The following is a 21,483-nucleotide window of genomic DNA, read 5'->3' on the forward strand; positions in this document are numbered from 1 at the left end:
TCATTTTCAAATTGATTTGACTGTTCTCTACTTTCTGTTCCACTAAATTTAATGAAGTAAAAAACGCACTTAAATTGTCGACGTCTTTATCTTCGTTCATAAATTTAATTGATTTTGAAATTTCTTAAAATTGAACTTAAAACTAAGAATCCTTAAAATTATTTCCACCGTCCTAACCAGGGAAGATGAAAGAAGAACAATAGGAATTTTGGGCACTAACCTTGATTTCTCTTAGTCGTCAGCCTATTCTTCCTATTGGAATTTTCCTTGCGTAGCACTGCTTGCGGGGGTGATTTCTTGCCTTCCTTGCCCTCAGTCGAACTCAATCACGTTGGGTTTGTCAGACAGTCTATCACAGGTTCGTTTTGGAGTTTAAGGGTTGAAACCCACGTTTCGCAATCAAATCGTCCCGATGACGTGGCTTTGACCGAAAACTACCCCAAATCCGTCACGACTGCGCCAGTTAAGGTTTTCTAACGAAGGATCTCGTTTTTAAAAAAACACTTTTTATTTTACAAATAGAACTACGAGGTTTTATTTAACCCGTTACAAGGAGAACTGGACGCAAAGCACAGAGTTGTTATATATATAAAGTTTTTATGCAAGCGTCGCGTCGCAGATACTGGGAATACTGAAGCTAGCATTTCATCAGCATATTCTATCACATAATTGTTAGTAGCCAAGATTTTTTCCAAGTGACGTATAAAAACAAACTATCAATTTTCTGACATATAAGCCTATATATTATATATGTGTTTAATAGAATATCTTATTCAAATTACAAATATGTAACACGCTTTAGTCTACTCGTGTAAGGCATTTTTATATAAAATCAAAGAGTGACTGACTGTAGAACATCAATAATTATTTACAAATTAAAGTTGAACAAAAGTATGTGACCACCATTTTCCTGAACACATTTCTCATACACTCTAATTGTATGATGTATTGCATTTAGTAACGTTTCCGGATTGTCTCTTAACAGATTGATTGCCTCTGAAATCCTTTGCCGAAGTTCCACGACATTATTACAAGGAGTTCTGTGCACCTGCATTAAAGTTAAGTCGGGGGTGTTGGCTGGCCAATCCATAGTTCCGCCGCTCCCTATCCGACCCCTGGGATATTCCGTGTTAACAAAATTTTTAACTAGCACAACATTGTGAGGAGGAGCACCGTCCTTCCGCCATACAATCAGCGCTGATATATTTAGGGGTAATTCTTCTATATATTTGGTTCTCTAAGAGTTGCAAATAATGATCTCCAAGTAAACTTTTGATCGACAAATATCGGACCCAAAATATGCTCATCTATGGGATCCCACCATACATTAATTGATTGGTATCCCTGGTTTTTATATCGTGTATTTGTCTAGGAATATTTAAAGAGCAATATCATGTATTTTGTCTATTACGACCCCTTCTTATAGTGAACGAGCTTTCATCGGTCCATAAAATTTTTTTCAAAAAATTATTATTCTCATTATGTCAATCTAAGAAATCCAAACAAAACTGAACTGAAGTGGCTTTTACTTGATGAAAATCCATTTATCAAAATAAATTATATATTCATCGTTAAGCAATACATTTGAATGCCCCATTTTCTACTTTTTGTGACTATATGTAAAATATCAAAATTGTCGCCAAAAATGTGTGTTTCTGTGTTTAAGTGTGTAGCATAATTTGAATCTAGACTATTGTTTTTAAACGCTCTTTTATGTTCGTTAATGCCTTTCTTGAAGGATCCACCTGTTTATCCAATATAAATTTTAGGACAAGATCCGCTTTTCAACCTGTATACACCTGATTTTTGAGATTCTGGACATTTCGTTTTATTGCTTTTTAGAAATTTTCCTATTGTGTTGTTAGTTCTGAAAGTTATCGATCTCCCAGAACATATTTCAAAAACCAACATTTTCTTAAAGTAGAACTTTTCCAGTGTATCAAACACGATCCTACCGATTTATATCAAAGACAAGTCAATAAAGTAATTACTAATTACACACTATTTAGTGACAAAGACTATCTTTTTAACAATTATGAATCCACAAAAGCCGAAATTATATTCTTTAGTTAAATTACATAAACAAGATATGCCCATTAGACCAGTCGTGTCTTATGTAACAGCTCCAGCAGTTAAACTCTCAACAAAATTAGTAAATATTTTAAAATTCCACCCAGATTTCAAACCAAAATTTGCAATAAAAAATTCTTTTGAATTAATCAACAAAATTAAAGATATCCAAATCGCTTCTAACGCAACACTATTATCTTTTGATGTGCAAAATTTATTTCCCAGTATCCCACCTATGGATGTGATAGATTAAGTAGATTTCACCCTGACTTGGAAACAGGTTAACCCATTGGCGAAACAAGATTTATTAGATTGCTTAATAGTATCTTTACACCAAAATTATTTTGAATTTAATGGACAGATTTGATTATGAGAAACCAACCTAGTCTTTTGTTAGCCGAGATTTTTATGGATAATTTGGAAAATATCATACACATAGATACGTGGATGAGGTTTTTGCTTGCTTTGTATGGACAGACAATTGAATTCTTCTTTAATTTACATTAACTCATTACATAATCGTATAAAATTCACAATCGATGTTGAACAGGATAATTCTATTAACTTTTTAGACTTAATTATTACGAACACGCAAAAAAAATAGATTTTTCCATTTATCATAAACACGGACACAGTCATACATAACAGCTCAAATCACCCTTACACACACAAAATACCTGCATTTCACTCTTTTATACAGAGACTTCCCAACGAATTGCATTGAACAAAAGCTACAATCCGTCCATTATATAAATAAAAAACATAAAAATTATAAATAATTATAAATAAAAAACAAATCCAGACAACAGTAAACTCTATTTATCCGAAACCTAATACAGAACACGAACAATTTACAATAATTACATACATAGGAGAACCCAGTGAAAAAGTTCGAAAATATTTGCCAAAATGTGGTTTAAAAATAGCTTTCAGAACTAACGACACAATAGGATTTTTTTTTTAAAACAATAAAAAGAAATGTCCAAAATCTCAAAAATCAGGTGTCTATAGGTTGAAATGCGGATCTTGTCCTAAAATAAAAAAATTAAAAAAAAACAAACAGGTATATCCTTCAAGAAACAATAGTATAGATTCTAATTATGCTACACACTAAAACACGGAAAAACACATTTTTGACGACAATTTTGATATTTTATATATAGGCCCAAAAAGTAGAAAATTAAATTTATTGGAAGCCATTGAGATTAACCAAATGAGACATTCAAATGTATTGCTTAACGAGCAATTAGATTTAAATACCTTTCCTTTATTGAACTTAAATTTTCGCAACAACATTAATTAAGGTTTTATTGTCATTTTTCGGTATATATAGTAGCAGCTGCCTTGTAAATATTACGTTTGATAAAGACACGGTGTTGTCGAAAAAATTATCATCCTTTAACCGATAATAACATATTTTCCTACTCCCGTCTGTAAAATACCTAATTACACACCGATCTACCGTGCAGGAAGCGTCACTTTACCACGTCAGTTTGGTTTCCCACTGATCCGAGCCACTTCGGATTTTACCGCACGAGTTTGGATGTTTTCGGATATATTTCCCACACCTTGAATTTTGACGTTCGTCAATTCTGATATTTATGTCAGTGAATGTATTCGTGTGTGAAAACGTACCCAAAAACTAACGGTCATAGAAAAAGTATATTATGCAATTTGTTTGGTAGTCACTCGTTTATTAAACACTCGCTCCGGTGAGCTCCGCCTGTGACAAATAAACTCGTAAGTCAAATGCCGTTTACCGCACTTGTTGCATAATACACTGTTTAGTTTTCTTCTTTTATTTTTTGAAATATGACGTAAAGTGTTTAATTTCAAATAATTTTAAATCATTTTATTGCATCCGCTAGGGTCTTTCCGAATGTATATAATATTTTACCATTTGCTTTTAATCCAGGTCTGTATTCTATTTTTCATTTCATTTTAAAAAGAGAAATTTATATCAACCTAAACGTCTTAACTTTTGAGATACAGGTAATGTTTTCAAAAATAAAATATATTTTGGAATATCTCTACTATCACTTAGAAATTTTAATTTATTACACATGTATTATGTAACAAGAGGCATTATTTAGTGTACATTGTTACATAGTACATCTGTGCTGTACTAAACAAAAAATAATTAAATTCTAAGCAAAGTACGGACTTGTTCGGCCTAATTTCATTCTTACAGCTTGCCGGGGTCTTTCCTTAATTCGTATCAGTTAGTCACTTTCTTATATCTATGAACAGACTTTACCGCTTGTATGGCTGTGCAATAATAATCTTAGCATTAATGTCATGAAGTCGAAGGTCTGTTTGTATCGCAAAAAACATAGATTCAGTGGTATGTGAATCATAAAATATTTGGGAATTGTATTAAATCCACAATTAAATTTTGATACACATTGTTAGTATATAATGAGAAAGTTCTCACAAAAGGTGGGTTTCATATCTATCTATCTCATATCGTTAAGCAATACATTTGAATGCCCCATTTTCTACTTTTTGTGACTATATGTAAAATATCAAAATTGTCGCCAAAAATGTGTGTTTCTGTGTTTAAGTGTGTAGCATAATTTGAATCTAGACTATTGTTTTTAAACGCTCTTTTATGTTCGTTAATGCCTTTCTTGAAGGATCCACCTGTTTATCCAATATAAATTTTAGGACAAGATCCGCTTTTCAACCTGTATACACCTGATTTTTGAGATTCTGGACATTTCGTTTTATTGCTTTTTAGAAATTTTCCTATTGTGTTGTTAGTTCTGAAAGTTATCGATCTCTCAGAACATATTTCAAAAACCAACATTTTCTTAAAGTAGAACTTTTCCAGTGTATCAAACACGATCCTACCGATTTATATCAAAGACAAGTCAATAAAGTAATTACTAATTACACACTATTTAGTGACAAAGACTATCTTTTTAACAATTATGAATCCACAAAAGCCGAAATTATATTCTTTAGTTAAATTACATAAACAAGATATGCCCATTAGACCAGTCGTGTCTTATGTAACAGCTCCAGCAGTTAAACTCTCAACAAAATTAGTAAATATTTTAAAGTTCCACCCAGATTTCAAACCAAAATTTGCAATAAAAAATTCTTTTGTATTAATCAACAAAATTAAAGATATCCAAATCGCTTCTAACGCAACACTATTATCTTTTGATGTGCAAAATTTATTTCCCAGTATCCCACCTATGGATGTGATAGATTAAGTAGATTTCACCCTGACTTGGAAACAGGTTAACCCATTGGCGAAACAAGATTTATTAGATTGCTTAATAGTATCTTTACACCAAAATTATTTTGAATTTAATGGACAGATTTGATTATGAGAAACCAACCTAGTCTTTTGTTAGCCGAGATTTTTATGGATAATTTGGAAAATATCATACACATAGATACGTGGATGAGGTTTTTGCTTGCTTTGTATGGACAGACAATTGAATTCTTCTTTAATTTACATTAACTCATTACATAATCGTATAAAATTCACAATCGATGTTGAACAGGATAATTCTATTAACTTTTTAGACTTAATTATTACGAACACGCAAAAAAAATAGATTTTTCCATTTATCATAAACACGGACACAGTCATACATAACAGCTCAAATCACCCTTACACACACAAAATACCTGCATTTCACTCTTTTATACAGAGACTTCCCAACGAATTGCATTGAACAAAAGCTACAATCCGTCCATTATATAAATAAAAAACATAAAAATTATAAATAATTATAAATAAAAAACAAATCCAGACAACAGTAAACTCTATTTATCCGAAACCTAATACAGAACACGAACAATTTACAATAATTACATACATAGGAGAACCCAGTGAAAAAGTTCGAAAATATTTGCCAAAATGTGGTTTAAAAATAGCTTTCAGAACTAACGACACAATAGGATTTTTTTTTTAAAACAATAAAAAGAAATGTCCAAAATCTCAAAAATCAGGTGTCTATAGGTTGAAATGCGGATCTTGTCCTAAAATAAAAAAATTAAAAAAAAACAAACAGGTATATCCTTCAAGAAACAATAGTATAGATTCTAATTATGCTACACACTAAAACACGGAAAAACACATTTTTGACGACAATTTTGATATTTTATATATAGGCCCAAAAAGTAGAAAATTAAATTTATTGGAAGCCATTGAGATTAACCAAATGAGACATTCAAATGTATTGCTTAACGAGCAATTAGGTTTAAATACCTTTCCTTTATTGAACTTAAATTTTCGCAACAACATTAATTAAGGTTTTATTGTCATTTTTCGGTATATATAGTAGCAGCTGCCTTGTAAATATTACGTTTGATAAAGACACGGTGTTGTCGAAAAAATTATCATCCTTTAACCGATAATAACATATTTTCCTACTCCCGTCTGTAAAATACCTAATTACACACCGATCTACCGTGCAGGAAGCGTCACTTTACCACGTCAGTTTGGTTTCCCACTGATCCGAGCCACTTCGGATTTTACCGCACGAGTTTGGATGTTTTCGGATATATTTCCCACACCTTGAATTTTGACGTTCGTCAATTCTGATATTTATGTCAGTGAATGTATTCGTGTGTGAAAACGTACCCAAAAACTAACGGTCATAAAAAAAGTATATTATGCAATTTGTTTGGTAGTCACTCGTTTATTAAACACTCGCTCCGGTGAGCTCCGCCTGTGACAAATAAACTCGTAAGTCAAATGCCGTTTACCGCACTTGTTGCATAATACACTGTTTAGTTTTCTTCTTTTATTTTTTGAAATATGACGTAAAGTGTTTAATTTCAAATAATTTTAAATCATTTTATTGCATCCGCTAGGGTCTTTCCGAATGTATATAATATTTTACCATTTGCTTTTAATCCAGGTCTGTATTCTATTTTTCATTTCATTTTAAAAAGAGAAATTTATATCAACCTAAACGTCTTAACTTTTGAGATACAGGTAATGTTTTCAAAAATAAAATATATTTTGGAATATCTCTACTATCACTTAGAAATTTTAATTTATTACACATGTATTATGTAACAAGAGGCATTATTTAGTGTACATTGTTACATAGTACATCTGTGCTGTACTAAACAAAAAATAATTAAATTCTAAGCAAAGTACGGACTTGTTCGGCCATATTTCATTCTTACAGCTTGCCGGGGTCTTTCCTTAATTCGTATCAGTTAGTCACTTTCTTATATCTATGAACAGACTTTACCGCTTGTATGGCTGTGCAATAATAATCTTAGCATTAATGTCATGAAGTCGAAGGTCTGTTTGTATCGCAAAAAACATAGATTCAGTGGTATGTGAATCATAAAATATTTGGGAATTGTATTAAATCCACAATTAAATTTTGATACACATTGTTAGTATATAATGAGAAAGTTCTCACAAAAGGTGGGTTTCATATCTAGAGCAGGCAAAAATTCAACAAGTTATACAAAATTGTTACTTTACAATGTATAGTATACCTAACTATAGACTAAAGGGACTTCAGAAAATACAAAACAGAACAAATATTAACTGTAAAGCAAAAAGAAATGCTTGATGCCTTTATATTTATATTTAAGATAAAAAATAAAAAGATGCCCCATACATTGGTGAAAGGGTTAATTACTTTAACAATGTTCATAACTATAACACTAGAAACCGTACTGATTTCATCATAGTCAATCCATGTAAAACTACACATATGTTGAATACCATTTTAAATAAAGGTTTGTTAGAGTCTAGTAGACTACCCAAAAATATTAAGGAGTGTGGTAATTTAAATACTTTTAAATTATTAATTAAAACTTATGTATTGTCTGAAATTTTATTCTGATTTTTCTTTTATAATTGTTCTGCTGTTTTATACTTTTGTTCCGTGTACTTTTCTACTTTTTTTGCTACTGGCTGGTATATTTAAAATGTAAATACGATTGTTTTCTGTTATAGCTTTATGCTAAATAAATAAAGTATTTTATTTATATTATCTTCCCTATGAAGTGGATGTGCAATCTTGTCATTTATTACTTGCTAATTATTATTATTATTGTTATTTGCTGTGCCCAATTGTTTTCGTTAATGCATTCAGAAAATAAAAAAAATACACAACTTTTGCCCTAATCACTTAAAACTTTAGAACCTTATTTAATATTTATCTATTTATGTTCCTTTTTCTATTTCGCTTTTTCTGCAGTTTTCACGAAACACGTAGGGCGAAGGGGAAGGGATAGGCTCGAAACATTCTCACCCTCTCCGGTTTGTTTTCGGTATATGTTTCTGCAATATTTCGAGAGTATAAAAGCATTGCTTCCTGTCGTAAACGTTCTTTGTTTGCTTAATGCTATTCACGTTTGCCGTGGGCGCCGGTTAATAACGTTCCCTTTTTTTTCTCGAGTGCCTTTCCGAGAGGCCATTTAGAAAAATGCGAATTGGGAAAATTGGGTTATTCGTACAGGACGTAATATTAGAAGATTACCATTTCATGTATGTACACCGTGTGCCAAATAAAACGATTCACTATAAATTCTGGAAAGCGATAGGGGATACGAAAAAAAAATTCGTTCAAAACTTTCTTCTCCTGAAGATTTAAAATATTATAATTTTGTTGTTACAGAGTGTCCCAAAAGTGTCCCCCACGACATTAACTTTGTTAGTTCATTCATAGAACACTCTTTATATTTTCCTATTTTTGGAATCCTTGGCTACAATGCGGGTCACTTTCTTAAACAAATCCTCTTCGAATTTTGCATAGTTTACGCAGAAATTGAGGTTATGTTCTTTTTTTTTTATATACTCAATCGGTTTCACAAATGCGTATCAGCTTATACAGGGTGTCCCATATAGGTGGTGCCGTTTTGGCGAATTCAATTATCAAAATCTCAAGATTTTCAAATCGAACATCCTATATTTTTTTCAGATATTAATTCTAGTCCATAAAATAAAGTAAGTCGGTAATTCATCTTATATTCAAATTTTACTTACTTTTTGAGATATTCGAGGTTTACCAGTATAAATTATTAGCTGTTTTTTTGATAGCTGAGACATTATTATTTTAAAGATATAGTACTCCATATTTTTTAAATAGCAATATGAAAAACAACAAAAACAAACAGAAATGTCAAAGTTTGTTTATACCTCAATGCTTGAAAAAAAAAGTGATGTCATAGCCAACTACATTTTTAAATATATTGATATAATATATTGATATTTATCATTTTAAAAATAATATTTTTAACTAAACTGTATCGATCGAATTAACGACCTACTTTTAATTTATTTTTGTTTTATATATTTATTTATTCAAATTTCTTACGATGTTTGGTTAGCCTATAAACTCTAGTTATTTACTTTTGTTACTAGATATTTTCAATCAAGCTCGATAATTATCTATTAAATGTTACTTTTAATATGAATTCTAAAGATTTAAGAGATTTAAAGCGTGTAGTATAGAGTCGATTTTTTTCAAAATTTCCACGTATTAATGGCCACCCTGTATCTCTTTTTTTTATATATATTTAATATTGCCAACAAGTAACCTAATGTGGCCAGCTTTAAATTCAACAACAATTTTATACGGATGTTATCTTAAACCTCGAATATCTCAAAAAGTCATTTAAATAATTTAAATAATAAAAATTACAATTACGATATTTATTATCCTGGAATTGATATCTGAATAAAAATATAGGGTGATGCATTTGAAAGTCTTGAGATTTTGTTAACTGAATTCGCCAAAACGGCACCACCTATTTGGAACACGCTGTATAAGCTGAGGCACATCCGTCAAACTGATTGAGTAGTCTATCATCTCCTTAGTCCGTGGTTAAACTTTTGTTGCAATACCTCGATCAGTAGCATCGCAATTTTATATGGGGCAGTCAAAATATGAAAGAAAACACCAAGGATTCCAAAAATATCGAAATATACAGGGTGTTCCATTTAAAACAAAAAAAGTTGATGTCGGGGACACCCTGTATCAACAAAATTATAACATTTTAAATCTTCAAGAGAGTCCAAGAAACTTTTGTACGATACTTTTCCAGATCGTATTTTTTGGCACACGGTGTATGCCTAAATACCCAAAAAATCCTGTTACAATGTCTCCTAGTCCCTATAATTTCCCCAAATGCCCTCACGCTACCCCACAATGCACTATAGTTCGTTGTAATGCTTTTTCAATGCGTACAATTCAAATGCAATACCTCATAATTTCTAACAATTCTTCAGGATGCCCTTTAATTCTTTTTTTTTTTAATTCAAATACCCATCACTTTTTTTTAAACGTTTTTAAAGTCACCCAAATGGAAAAATACATAAATAAACCAAATTAAAAGTCATTTATTTCATTTCAGTTAAATTTGGAGTACAGTTAGTTGGTCTTGCTTGCAGCTGGCTGACCAGGGGCATAATAAATGGATTTTTACATGAAAAAGCCAAAATATTTTTCTGATCTCTGACCAACGGAACAAATATAGGGTTGATGAAATGAAAATAATAATTTCGGTTAAAATACAAAAAAAAAAAAAACGCATATTTAAAAGTTTAAATTTTCTATTAAGGAAGTTCTTGACTTAACCTATCATAAAATATTTAACGAAAAACAAGTTTGTAAGTTTTAGAAGAAGTTTTAAAATCTTAGAAAACAGAAATTAACTAAATGACGTACTTAAAGCAAACTTATTAAATAATTATTTCATTTTTTCCTCTAAGATGACGTAGGTAACTTAATGATTTGATTCATTATTTTTGCCACTTTTGATTGAAACTTAGTGTGATACAGCGAGAAGGAAAATGGATTTTCGGTAAGACCTTGCTAGGGAACAAAAAGCGGGGTAAGTGCGATTCATCATTACTTTTGGGAGCACTGGATGTACTCTATTTAACAAATGAAATATCTAGGTCCGTATTTAAAAACAAAACTGAAGGTTGTTCCACAAAAACTCCAAACGTTCTAAGTTAAATCTGGCAAAACGAATTTAAAAAAATATGTATAAATTAAAAGATGCTTGTTTTCGGTTTCTTAAATATATCAAAAAACCAAAATTAACAAAAAAACAAAAATTGAACAAATATAGCGACTTACTATGTCCGTATTTTCAATATTACCTCCACTACGAGTCATTTATGGTTAGCTCATTTTGAGGTTAGAAAAAATCGGATGGACTTCGCACACGTTTATTTATTCTACGTGGTGTTGACACCAAATACAAATTTTCTTAATGTACTTATTTTTTCAGGTGAAAAAGGGTCCAAAAGGGGCATATTATACTAAGTTTTATTCCAAAGCAATGTTGCTATAAGACATCCAGAGAATATATTATTATATTTTTTTAACTGTTTGAAAAGACATCAACATATAACACTACTTTGTATTTTTTAATGCAAAATTTGTCTGCTGGTCTTCGATTCATTCGAAAAACGAGTAAAAAATTTAGTAAAGAGTTTTCAAATTATTCGTCGTTTTTTTTTTTTCTCGCCTTGTTATTATCGGCTATCAAAACCGATAAAGATACAGCGAAAGTTTCTTTATTAAACCCCCGACGTTCATAACTTTTAATTAAGTTATCGAAAATCCACACGGAGATAGGAGAAAAAGTTTCCCCCGCAGCTGAAGGACAATATGGGCAATGTTTTTCAATTACGAGGGCCGACGCCATCGGAGAAATTACCCTTTTCTAAAGGAAGGTTTGATATATATTTTTGGCGAGTTTTAATTGGGTGAGCTAACCAGATTTTCCGGTAAATTTAATTTTTCGCCATTTATGCGAGTTTAATGACGAATATGGGGTACCTACTTTGAACGTAGCTCACTAATTTGTTTTCGAGAGGATTTAAAGTTGGAAATGGATCGAATGCCCGGATTTAAATGTTTTTAGCTTTAAGGGTAACAAAGTCGAATACTGATTGATGAAATTTATTATTGATTGGAAAAAAAAGATCGGGCATGATTTCATTTTAATGCCGATAAGTAGCTGTAGTTTCCAACTTCACATGTACAGGATGGTCCAAATTCGTGGGGCCTCTATGGCTTTAAGCATTTGCAGCATAGTCAGCCTAAAACTAGTGTGCATGTTAAGGGCTCGATTTTCGAGAGAAGTCAAAAACTGAAAACCGCTTCGTGATATGTCAAGGCGTTTTTGAGCTACAGGGTGATTCCTAAAAACCTGCGATTTTAAAAGCCCTCTGTGACTTTTTTAATTGTAAGAATAAAATTTTTAAGCGAGAATCTCTCTATTTTATCCGTTTTGTCTGAGATCCTTCAGTTTCCGAGACATCACACAAAGTTATATTTCTTTAAATGGGATACACCACTATTTCAAAAAAATCAGTTTTCTAATAAAATTTCCTGTCGAATGATATGCCATACACCTATTTTTATTAAATAGTTTAAAAGATATTTGCTATTTTGATATTTAACATAGTAGGCGCTGCGTGCGCCCTACATGTGTAGGTAAAATTTCAATGCTTTTTTTTCATACAAAATCATGTTGGCTACGACACGAGGGGACACAGCAACCTCGCACTTCTAGTTTACAATAATTACCACGCCTAAAATAATAAAAGGGAATAAAATACTTTTTTATTTAAAACTTTTATTAATTAAACTGTGTAACATTTAAAATCTACACACAAGTTTCTTTAATTCTAAAACAAATGCTCAAATTGACGGTCATTTTCTTGTAAACATATCGTACATCTTCTATTGACGCTATTTTCTGCATTAAGAAGTTTTACCGCACGAAGCTGAATGAATGCAGTAGGAACCTCTCCAATTCCTTTCTAGTAGTTGGGCGATTTCGAAATACAAGGTCTTTGATTCTCCCCCACAAAAAAAAATCCCAAGGGGTCAGGTCTGGAGACCTGAGGGGCCAATATATAGGACTAGGATTTGTTGATCCTATTAGGTCCTCATACTTACCACACGTGAAGGAGGAAGTATTGAAAGCATAAATTATACAAGTTTGTGAGTGGGAGTCCTATAGAAACCACTTATAAATTTTTTAAATTAACTTGTACATAAGTCAACACTTACCCGTATATAGACGCATTCTTTTCCTTACACTTTTGATAACAAACAAAACAAGTTTTTCACAAAAACACGAAAAAGGTACGGAGATAATCAAAACCACCAAAAATGTAAACAACAATGACGCAGACAGTTAGTATTCTCTTTTAATAGAAATTCCTAGCTCGGCGTTGCCAATTATATTCGGATTTCAGAGACTGATTTTGCGTTCTTATGAAAATTAGTCAATTTTTCAGATAAGTTACTTCAATGTGGCAACTCAGTTATTTGGAGGTGACGCATGCGCCAAACATCCACACCTTCTCTACGAGAATATCATAGCCACCTGCGACGCATCACTTTTTAACGTAGTAGGGCCAATATATTATCTAATACTACAAGTCTCCCAACAAAAGAGTTGATTGGTATTTGTAACATGCGTAGTACATGCGTTTCTCTTTGCTCCCTATTCTCCTTCAAATAATTTTTAGGACGTGTTTGAATAACTAGAAACGGTTGTGGTCTCTCTGAATATCTAATATAAACAAAACGCGTTTGTATAATATAAGAATTATACTGACTATATAGCTTTAAAAACTTTACCTGCTCTAATATAATTCCGAAGCTTCTTGGGCATTTTAAACATACCAACATATCATATTTTTCAAAATTTTCATACACTGTGAGTATTGTAGAAAATTAATTAAAATGAGAAATAAACACGAAACGAACAAACGGATAGGCAATAGAAATATAATTAGAAACTGACAGTTTCGTACATTTTCTTTTTTCTTTTTAATTGAAGAGTCATAGCTAACTGACTACTGAACATATTGGTGACGGAATTTTGTCTTTGGAAGGTTGTGGTCAAATGTATTCTGTGATGGAACGCTTAATATATACAATGTGGAAAATACTAGAGAAAAGAGCAGGTGTAATGTGAGCCAGTTTCAGCTAAGCTAGTAACATTAATAATATTAATTGTAATATTAATTAAGTAATATTGCAATAACCTGTGGAAAGGTAAATATTCGTTGGCTTATAATAAAACGTTAAGCTACCGAAAAAATAACTATAAACTTGATGTGAATGAAGGCTCGAAGATCTGCACAACGAATCTAAATTCGAACATAAATGGAAACAATATTTTAACTTCCATTCCGAAGTAAAAAAAGAACAATAGTGTGGGCGTTTTTGGAGCATTGTTGCTCGCAAATTACAATCCAGTTCGTAGCCGAGAACCAATTTCATTGCACAATTTAAACTATACCGTGGCGAAGGACAAAACGCAACACTCAATTAAAAACCTAACACGTCGGAACACACAAAACGAATGAATTGAACTTGTAGCTTTCAAACGCACGTATTGTGTGTGTGTTTTTTTTTTAATTTTTTCCACTACTGTGTTATTGTCCATAAATCTGTTTTTTGTTTATTATCACAGTTTTATTCGTTGTTCTAATTGCGCAACAGCAATTTATAGTGCATCAAGCCGAAGGCGATGAATAGGAATATAAAATAGTGAACGCATTTTTTTCTACTTCCTTCTGCCTACAGGGTTAATTTTGAAAAAAAAAGTGTATATACAAACGTTTTACTCTATTATGTTATGCATATGTCAGAAAAAAAATTTCTACGATTTCTGAGATTCCAATAGTTCCCCTACCCCAAAATAAAACAATAAATAGCATACGATCAATGTATGGTGTGGTATGTTAAACAATATGGTGGTCGGACTAATTATATACGAAGGATCCTTGAATGGCCAACGATATTTAAGTTTCCTTGCAACAGAAACAGAACAGTTGTTAGAAAATGTGCCGGTTAGGAATTATTTAAATTTAATTTGGCATCAAGATATCGCATCTCCACATATAAATATGACTTACCACGAAAACTGAACCCAAAACCCACCCAGAAGGAGTTGAAACAGCGCTGACACCCCACCACACCCTCCATATTTTCATCACGCGGTCGTTCAGGAAGTGGGTGTTATTTTTCCGGGAAATGTTTCACATTACCGACGTATTTACGAGCCGAGATACCAATTACTCCGGAAATGGATACTCAGTACATATTTCTTGGCGAATTAAGGGTTTTTTCGGAGAAATCTACTTAATTTGCTGCTATATTCTCGGAAAGCAATAAATTTTCCGCCCTTGCGTCTCGATGCAGAACAATGCATTTTAAGCCGCTCGAGAAAACGAGATATTGTTTTTTTTTCCTTCCCAGTAAACAGACGTAATATTTTGTCTGGGGAATCTGCGCCAGGATAAGCGAAGGTTGTTCCTAAACAAGTTGATGTTTTAAACAACCTACTGCAACTTCGTTCCGTTTAATTTTACATTAAGATTTGATTTATTTGGATATTTCTTTCTTTGGAAGACTAATTACCTCATCGCCATGTTTAAATAACAAATTCTTGTTTCGCATATTTAGAGACAATCTATTGAAATCTAAAGACAGCATAGTTTTAAGTGAAAAAAATGTGTATACATTTTCTAATATTTCATAAAACAACCAAAATTTTGTTGCCAAAAATATACAATTCTATCAGTAAAATTTGTGACCTGTCAAGATTAGTGCAAACGATTTTAGAAAATATATTTTACACCTTAGAAGTATATTCCTTTCTAATCGCATATAGCCGCCATTGTGCATTTGTGTTGGGAACGTATGAACCTAAATTGGAAAATATGTCTGCATTATTATTTAGAGATAATCTATTGAACATTAAAGAAAGCATAATTTTAAGTGAAAAAAATGTGTATACATTTTCTAATATTTCATAAAACATAACCAAATCTTTTTTGCCAAATATACAATCTATCTAAAGACAGCATAGAAACAGGTTTCAGTAAATAGTATTACAATAGGTAACTTTATAGTGGAAAGAATCTTCTCTTTTGGCGGAAATAATCGAAACTTCTCCCTTAAATCGATTGCCAATTATAATTTTAAAAATTCCATTGGCACGAATACGACATTTTCCAGATTTCCTTCCTCCAATTCAAAGTCCCACTCACCATCGTGTCTATTCACGGACGCTTCCGAAATACTGACATAGTACAGGCGACCTCCATTAAAACGACATTAGGAATTTAGGACGCAAACCTACCGAACCCTATTTAAATCGTCCGCGAGGCAAAAGGGCCGACGCTTTCTTTTATATTACCGCAAAAACCAATTACCCTATCAATAGCGGCAATACATTGTGGTATAAACGGCGTGAGAAGCCTCTCGAATCTCGATCTTGTTCCTCTCCTATATTTTCTATCGTTCGCACAGGGTGCTCCATTTGAGAGAGACTTAAGGTGAAATACTTATATATTTCTATGTATACTTGCACCAGAAATATAGTGCTTTTACAACCGACCCCGTAATTAACTTTGCCTACTGTTTCTTACTCCAAATCCGCAGCCCCCTATTGGGATTGAAATTTACATTGGCGATAAAATACATTTGCAAAATTTAAACATGACAGTCAGTTTTTCTTGTATCTTTAGATTGTAATTGACGTGTTGTCGAAATCTTAGTCCCAGGTCTCTAGCACAGCTTGCTGCTATTGCCAAAGATTGAGGTTATGGGGAAAATGTCTTGTTATACGTAATAAGTTCTATCTACTTGCGTTAAGCGTTGATTTTATATTGAGTTTAAGTTTGGGCATAACTTCTAAACTACCAATAGATATGAAATGATACATAATTAAATTCCAATCCCAATAAACTTGTTAAGTACAGGGCGTTCGGTTTAATGAAAATTATTTTTCTTAAATTAGAATAAACTTTTTTTTACTGTAATTTCTAATCACCCTGTATAAAATATTTTCGCCATAAATAGGTCGAAGGATTAAATATTCCATCGATCCATAATAATAATTCCCAATCATACTTTTCAAGTGTAAAAAAAACACCGTTTTTCCCCTCAAAGAAAATGGAAATAGTATATATGCAATAAATGCGGTAAACGGCATTTGAATGACGAATGCTTAATAAACGAGTGAGATAAAGAGTTTACCAAATATGTTGCATTCTATATTTTTTCTACTACTGTAACGAAAAAATCACAATTTTTAGCAAATTAATAACAATAACATATTATTAGATTAATAAATTTCGTACCATTCAAACAGTATAATTACTGATAAATTGGTTAAGGCTTTCGCGGCCCGTTGATAAGCTATTATCTTCATTCGGGTTTAAAAGCCGTCGTCGATTGGAATTTCTTCCTAACGTTTCGCTAGCACGAGTGGCGAGCTTCTTCAGAGGTCCTTCCATCTCCGATGTCTACGTCTTTTTTTTGCGCGCGATAGTACCTACTCTGATGAAAGAGATCTTATCGATGAGAGTTTAATGAGGTTTGTACTTAATGAAGTTGAATTCATAAAGGTATACCTACATCATCGTGCATCTAAGATCACTTTCATGAGAAGACCATCAGCGCCAAATCAAGCATTTACTTAAAAGGCGGATTTTTTAAATCTGTTTTTTAAACATAAGATACCGGTCTCGTTCTTTTTATTTTATTTTTACAAAGTACAGATATATAAAACCCGTCTTTCTCAAAACTAAGATACTTTCAGATGTCGATAAGAAGGCAAACACATCACAAGCACTAAAAGAATGTAAGAGTTGCTGCTTGGCTCAAAAGAAATACTCTCATCAAAGAATGACAGAAAACTTAGATGTAGTTACTCTAAGTTAGGTTGTTCTATATTTTTGGTATATTATATACCTTCAATTTTATCATATCTAAAATGAAAAAAATCAGATGTGTTTAAAATGTGTTTTATTAATGTTATGAATATCGCCTGATATTCCACTGATGACTTCACCAACAATACCTAATAGGTTAATTCCATCACACGCGAGTACCAAATACTGGGATACAGGTTTTGTAGTCATACAACCAATGGGACTACTGGACATTACCTTTCCAGTGTTTCTCATAGACTGTTGAAAATAACCTAATAATTAAGTAAGGAGTATATCCTCACAGTCGGATATGCTAACGACGTCTCAACTAGTATATCTGGATATCCTTAGTATGTACTAACAAACATCCTACGGACATACGTATCTGATATACCGTGGACGTTAAAGGACGTTTTACGGACGTCCTTGTGCTTGTGGTTTTAATTGTAGCATATAGCACGTAGCAGTGAATATTGATTTGGGTTTTGAAAAAAAATCATTTTTCTCAAAAATTACTCATAATTTCGTATTCTATGTAATGAAAAAAAAACCTCAATATCAAGTAAAATTAGAATTTTGAACACACACTTTTGGTATTTAACATTGTGTCATACTCATTGAGATAAGGTATCTTACACGGGCCACCCTGTACATCGGTTGATCACAAGCTGCTCGCCACATCCCGCTATAGAAACGTATCTAGATACATATATATAGAATATGGAAAATTCCGATTTGGCGTGAGGAAAGGCTCGGAATTAATCAGCGAGAGCCGAAAATCCCCGACCGAAATTCGTCGGGAATGTAGGATTTTTGTGTCGACAACGGCCTGATTTTATTAAAAAAATTCCGACGTCACTCACACCGCGAGATTTATTTCGGCATTTATATTAGATCCGGAGCGGGAAAGCGAAAGGGAAGCTTTTATTTCTAAGCCGGTATTTAAAGCGCCATCTTCCCCATTTTTTTTTAGTTGTTTAATTTGGAAATTCAATTTTACGAAAGTCCACCGTAAGCGGTTCAAATCTGACGTTTGCCATTAAAATCGTTTGTTTGATGAGAAACATTAACAGGATTAAGATCTGAAAACCCATAGGAGATACGAAAAAAAATATTCGTAAAAATGTTTCTTGGATTCTCTTGAAGATTTAAAAAATTATAATTTTGTTAATAAAGGGTGTCCCAAAAGTGTCGACATTTTTTTATTCCTTGGTTAAAATAGAGGTCACTTTGTTAAGAAATTCCTATTGCAATTATGCATAGTTTAGGCAGAAATTGAGGTTATGCGTTTTTTTTTTCATATTTTGATTGCCCCATATAAAATTGTGTTGTGACTAATGAGATGATGAACTACTCAATCAGTTTGACAGATGCCCCTCAGCTTATACAGGGTGTCCCAAATAGGTGGTGCCGTTTTGGCGTATTCAATTAACAAAATCTCAAGATTTCCTATATTTTTATTCATATTACTTCATATTATTATTTATTATTATTAGCTTTTTAAATAGGAATATGAAAAACAACAAAAACAAACAGAAATGTCAAAGTTTGTTTATACCTTAATGTCATAGCCAACTACAAGTACCTCGAGGTATTATATCTGGGAGGAATTACTTTGAATGAGACAACATTAATTTTGATGAATAAGTAAATTATTTTTGATAAAATTTAATTTTTGAGCATACCTCGTGTTTTATCATCGATCCCTAATGAACTTAGAGAACGTATAACACCATATGACCCACTAATTATGTTATACATGGAATAGAATATATGAGATATCGGATTGTATTGACATTTACCAAAAACATTCGGCTCCTTGTTTAAGTTATACTACGAGTGGATCGTTTCGGAGCACAAAAATTGCAAGTTGTCGAAACATATTTGTACTGGAAATATGCCCTGTTGGAAGCATGAAGATAAGCCAGCTTCAAGAGACAAAACTCGTTGGACAAGCCATCAACCATGTAAGATCAGAGAGTACCAGACGTTAACCAGAGGAAGCTCGAGAGCCAATGGAGATTATTGTTTGAGTAAGGGAACCTAACCTTTAATTGTGAAATATAATTACTTTGTAACTTCTATACCAAAGTTCGTATCAGATCATGAGATTGGAGAACATGAAAATAATGTAATATAGATATTATAGAAAATTGTTTAGAATTTCAGCATGTAAAAGTAATTGAAATACCTTGGTATTAGTAGTAATATTTAACTCATTAAGCTCTGTCTGCCATAGCGTTTTAAAAAGTATTAGGTGAAAAATATCGGACCTATTAAAATAAATTTAATATAATTTTTTTATATTTTTAGATTTTATCTGTTTTTTCTATTTCGGTTTGAGTATAGCTGCACGAAAGCTTATTAAAAAATATATTATCAACCGTTCAAATTCTACCGGTGAATTTCTACATTGATTCCTGAATAGTTTGCCAAATATCATTATTGGACACTCTTTTGCATTAATTGAATTTTATTAATGTTTCTAAATCTTGATTTTTTTCTATTTGTTTAATAGTTACTGTGAGTTGATAATAAACGGGTCCCAAGGATCTCGCAACTCCGTTTTTTAGAAGTTAGTTACTTGCTCGCAATACATGGAAATCACCCAGATAGCTTGCGGATTTACTGTACACGATGTACCACAGATATCCTCTAAATAAAGGCCTGAGGATATCCCCTTGCGCAGTAACGAGAACATTATAATAGAAATAAAGGCAAAAAGTGAAAAACTCTAAAACAAAATGAAACCTAAAAAGTTAAATTTTGAACAACTGAGAAGGAAAATACTTAGTTTTTTTAGATTTGTGGTGTTTTGGGAGACATTTTATTGCTAACGTTTTTGTGTACATCTACATCGACGTCAGTGTGGGCAAGTCCTAAAAGAAAACGGAATCAAACCTTTAAAATCTACTTGTTTTTATTATTTTTGGAAACGAACAGAAAATACGGATTCATCTAAGTACAAAAATTACAAAAACGTAAAAATAATATATTTGTTTATAAGACCACATTTGACAACACTGTTCGGCTGCAACCAATGACGCAATTACTCGCGGTCGTGCCGTGCCGGACTCGCTCGAGTCTCGTCGGCTTCTCCTCCGTCTCGTCGTCCGCCATCTTCTCAGCCTTCTTTACGGCGACTTGAAGTCTATTTTGAGTAGTTTGTGTGCTATGCTTACTGCTTTCAGTGTTTTCATTTCAGTTATTTTTTTGCGGTATTTTATATTACTGAAGAACTAATAATTTATGTAATTAAAGGTCTATGGCAATATATAACATAAGATTTGATAAATTATAACCTGAACGAACCATTGTTGTTTAGTCTACCTACATCATGTCTTGTTTTTTTTTTATTTTGCTAGGTCAATGAGATAGCAAGATCAGGCAGCGGCAGCAGTTGTGAGTTTGTCAAACAAGTTCTGACCCCGGTGATTTGAAATGAACTTGCAATGAAATTTAATTTGTTAGACATGCAGAAAAAGGAGAAATTTTGAAAATTATAATTTAGTAAGTAGATATTACGTTGTTTAAAAATAAATAGGACGTAAATGTAATATAAGTAAAGTATAAGAAACGTAATTTAATAAAATATATATACGGCTATTGCTTAGTTGACATTTATTTTAAGGAGTGATTGCTGGACCGAGTTAAGATAAAACTGACATTTTTGTAACCTATATATACGTTTTAGATTACATATCTTTTCCAGTTTC

General features: G+C 32.2%; 2 long non-coding RNA genes across 2 annotated transcripts in view; one reads left to right on the forward strand and one right to left on the reverse strand.

Annotated features, from left to right (window-relative positions):
- LOC132705880 (uncharacterized) overlaps positions 1 to 21,252 on the forward strand; it is a 29,961-nt gene extending 8,709 nt beyond the window's left edge. The window contains exons 2-3 of the long non-coding RNA XR_009619526.1: positions 19,596 to 19,800; positions 21,133 to 21,252. This is a non-coding gene — a long non-coding RNA (uncharacterized LOC132705880). The remainder of the gene's footprint in view (positions 1 to 19,595; positions 19,801 to 21,132) is intronic.
- Positions 12,741 to 13,197, reverse strand: LOC132706809 (uncharacterized). The gene is made up of 3 exons (XR_009619649.1): positions 13,101 to 13,197; positions 12,987 to 13,044; positions 12,741 to 12,928 (listed from the first exon to the last, which is right to left on the reverse strand). It is a non-coding gene; the product is annotated as an uncharacterized LOC132706809 (long non-coding RNA).
- Positions 21,253 to 21,483: the final 231 nt, after the last annotated feature.

The sequence above is a fragment of the Cylas formicarius genome, unplaced genomic scaffold (genome assembly GCF_029955315.1).
Source record: "Cylas formicarius isolate icCylForm1 unplaced genomic scaffold, icCylForm1.1 PGA_scaffold_8__14_contigs__length_24414737, whole genome shotgun sequence".
Lineage (NCBI taxonomy): Eukaryota > Metazoa > Arthropoda > Insecta > Coleoptera > Brentidae > Cylas > Cylas formicarius.